The 4,171-nt window shown below is 40.7% G+C and overlaps 1 pseudogene; it reads left to right on the forward strand.

The window, feature by feature from the left end:
• Window positions 1-849: 849 nt before the first annotated feature.
• On the forward strand, window positions 850-3,932 carry LOC118837835 (annotated as a pseudogene).
• Window positions 3,933-4,171: the final 239 nt, after the last annotated feature.

Genomic DNA, 4,171 nt, shown 5'->3' on the forward strand with positions numbered 1-4,171 from the left:
GAAAACCAAAAGAATGAAAAAAAAATAGAAGACAACATGAAATATCTCATTGGGAAAAAAAAATTACCTGGAAAATAGATCCCAGAGACATAATTTTAAAATTATTGGACTAACTGAAAGCAATAATCAAAAAAAAGAACCTAAACATTATCTTTCAAGTAATTATTGAGCCAAGATGGCAGAGTAAGCAATAGGTCGCTGTTATATTAATGGGAATGGGAAGATCTTTCCCATCTATTAAGAGGCCTATGTGACCTGCTTTGAGCCCCTGAGTCACATGGAAGCCTGAGTCACATGAGCTTTTGGTGGGAGGAGCTTGCTAAAAGGGGGAGCAGGAAAGAGTAGAGCAAGAATTGAGTGGGTGAGACAGAGCAGTCAGAGGTGGGACAGAGAAGGCAGGCAGAGCAGCTAGTGTGAATGAGAGTGATCTTGTTTAAGAGATCTTGATTGTGGGGAGGCCTGACAGAGGGAAGGCTTGGGGATGGCAGTGCTCTCTGCATTAGTAGTGTGTATAGACTTCTTTATTACTATGATGGATTTGGCTTTCTGGTGTTTGAATAAATGTCTTGGTTTTGTCTTTGAGCTAGAGAGTCTGTAATATTTTGCGACTAAAACCTGCAAATATGCCGGCATATTCATAGCAGCCTCTGTGTGTATCACATTGGCAATATAGTCACTCTCACTCTCCCTTACTGACCTTAAACAACTCAGAAAATACCACTCCAGGAAAAATCTTGGAATAATGGAGCCAGCAGAAAGATGAGGTACAGCAGTTTTCTAGCTCATGAGGCTAGGGGTATTAATGGGAAAGGTCCCTTTTGCTGTGGCTGAAGGGGACTAGTAGAGGACATGAGGCATCCTAACAAACCAGCAGCAAGTCCAACCTCAGCAAAGCAGCAGGAGATCCTGAACCTAAGAGAGGTAGAGCATGAAAGTATCAGCAGCAGGTACCCTCCACATCCCTTTGTACAGATGGAGGAACCACCGGACACCAGCGCAGGGAACCTGCAGACCCCAGGATGGACAACCACCACTTGTGTAGTGGATGGGTGTCCACTAGCAGATGAGTCTACCCATGTTCTAGCACAGTACCCAGTGAGGAGCCAACCTCCAGTGGCCTGACCACCTCCACCCCCACACCTCAACACAAAAGCTTCAGTATAATCCAAGGGAAACTCAATAAAACCCCATGTGGCATCTACTAACACCAGCCAACACTACCAACTCTAGCTCAGCACCAGGTAAGCTACAGCCTCCAGCTGCCAGAACCTGAGGCTCCAGCAAACAAAGCCTATAACCAGGCCCCTAGTCCCTAGCACAGGAAGTGTGGCTCAGTGACTCTTGTGCCCCAGAGGCAGAGATCAATTTTAAAAGCCAGGACAAAGGCAAGCACAATGAGCAAGAAGCAACATAGAAAATCAAATACCATAGAGTCTTATTATGGGGACAGGGAAGATCAAAATGCAAATTTGGAAGAAGATAGCACTGTCAATATACCCACATCAGAAACCACAAAGGGGTATAGGAACTGGTCTCAACACAAAAAGCCTTCTTGGAAAAGCTCAAGAAGAATTTTAAAAGTAAAATTAGAGAGGTAAAAGGAAGATTGAACAATTCCTTTAAAATGTACACTGAAAAAAACAACTCCCTAAAAAGCAGAATTGGCCAAATGGAGAAGGAGGTACAAAAGCTAAGTGGAGAGAACAATTCATTAAAAATTAAAATTGGTCAGGTGGAAGCTAATGACTCTATGAGACATCAAGAATCAGTCAAACAAAATCAAAAGAATGAAAAAATAGACAAAAACATAAAATACCTCACTGGAAAAACAACTGAACTGGAAAAAAGAAGCAGAAGAGATAACTTAAGAAGTACTGTTCTACCCGAAAGCTGTGATGAAAAAAAGAACCTGGATAGTGTCTTCCAAGAAATCATCAAGGAAATCTGCGCTGAGGTCCCAGAACCAGAGGGTAATATAGTCATCAAAACAATCCACTGATTACCCCCGAAAGGGATCCCAAATTGAAAAGGCCAAGGAATATTATAGCCAAATTCCAGAATTACAAGGTCAAGGAGAAAATACTGCAAGCAGCTAGAAAGAAACAATTCAAATATCATCAAACTACAGTCAGGATCAAACAAGACCTTGCAACTTCTACATTAAAAGATTGGAGGGCTTAGACTATGATATTCTGTAAGGCAAAAGATCTTGGATTAGAACCGAGGATCAACTACCTAGCAAAACTGAGCATTATCTTTCAGGCAAGGATATGCATATTAAATGAAATAGGGGACTCTCAGACCTTCCTGATGAAAAGACCAGAGCTCAATTGAAAATTTGATCTTCAAATACAAGACTCAAAAGAGGCATAAAAAGGTAAACAGGGAAAGGAAAAAAAAAGTTATTTAATTAGGGCAAACTGTTTACATCCATATATGGGAAGATAACACTTGTAAATCTTGAGAATTGTATCTTTATTATGACATTTAAAGGGATATACATAGACAGAGGGTGTGGCTATAAATTAACTGATGTGGTGATAAAAAACAACCAAATTAAGGGTTGAAAAGGGATTGCAATGGGAGAAGAGGAAAGGAAGATGCAAAAAAGGGTATATTATATCATGTGAAGAGGCACAAAAACATTATAGGGAAAGAAGAGAGGGAGATGAGCACTGTTTGAACTTTACTCTCATAGGATTTAATTCAAGATGGGAATAACATAATCTCTTTGGTATATAGAAATCTAACTTACCCTACAGGCAGTAGGAGAGGAAAGGGGAAAGAAAATGGAGGGGGTGGTTAGAAGGGAGGGAAGAAGTAGTAAGGGAAATGGGAAAGGAAAGGGAGAGGGTTGAAAGAAGGGAGGGAAAATTAAGAGAGGAAGTAGTCAAAGCAAAACTTTTTTGAGGAGGGAAAGGGATAAGGGAGAAATAAAAGCACAAATGGCGGGGATGACTAGGGTGGAGAGAAAGACACAGATGGTAACCATAACTGTGAATGTGACTGGGATGAACTCATCCATAAAATGGAAGCGGATAGAATGTATTAACAACCATAATTCTACAATATATTGTTTATGAGAAATTATAAAAAAAAAAGACTTCCCATTCTGTTGTAAGCTTAATTGGGGTATTGATTGGGAATTGGGATGGAGGAAATATTGAGATGATAAATTCATTTGAGCTGCTATCCCACACAGTGGAAGAAAAGATCATCACTGACAAAGAATATTACTACACTAAAGAAGAGCAGTTTGACCAGGCATTCAAGGAATTAGAGTTTCTAGGTTGATATGCCACAGAGAGTCCACCAGATCCCTCTGACATACATATCCACAAACAGATATGTGAGATCATTGAAGACCTTCTGTTCCTGAAACTAAATCCCATGTCCAAGCACACTGATCTGCCAGTCAGTGTTTTTGAGTCTGTCTTCAACAACATCAATAGAGAGGCAACAAAAGTATTTGCTGAACTGACCTACACACAAGACACATAGGAGGCTGAGCAGATTCAAGAAAATCATGTGGCTCACATGACAGCTGCAATTAGTGGAGACAACTCTACTGTGGCAGAGCACCTAATAGCCCAGCAATGTGCCTTAATGATGCTGCACAGTTGGGTCAAGTTTATCTTAGAATACATCAAGGCTTCTGAAGCAGGTGAGGTTACTTTTAATCATGAAATCCTGAATGAAGCTTATGCTCTGTGTCATTGACTCCCTGTGCTCAGCACAGATAAGTCCAAGACACACTTTATGGTCAATGTAATGATGATGGGCTGATGGACTACTTTGGCACCATCACCAAAATGTGCAACACAGTGAACCAGTTTGTAAATAAGTTCAACATCCTGTATGATTGCCAGAGAATCAGCAGATGAATTCAAGAACTTTTCTTCCAGAAGTGGGGGACCGTTTCCTCACTATAAGTGAGGGCAAAGGGCAGAGATCTACTTCACCGAGGAAAACAACAGCCCCAGAGTCAGGAAAGTGGCTTATTCCCCCTTTAGAAATGCCCTCAATCCCACATAGCTTCTCTCCACCAAAATTGTTAATAAATGGGGAATAGTTTCCCCTCCCAAAAAGAAAAAGAAATTATTGAGTAACACTGTCCTGACATTCTAGAAAGGGAGGGTAAAAAAGAAATGGAAAGAATCCACTGATCACC

This window comes from Trichosurus vulpecula, chromosome 1, assembly GCF_011100635.1.
Source record: "Trichosurus vulpecula isolate mTriVul1 chromosome 1, mTriVul1.pri, whole genome shotgun sequence".
Lineage (NCBI taxonomy): Eukaryota > Metazoa > Chordata > Mammalia > Diprotodontia > Phalangeridae > Trichosurus > Trichosurus vulpecula.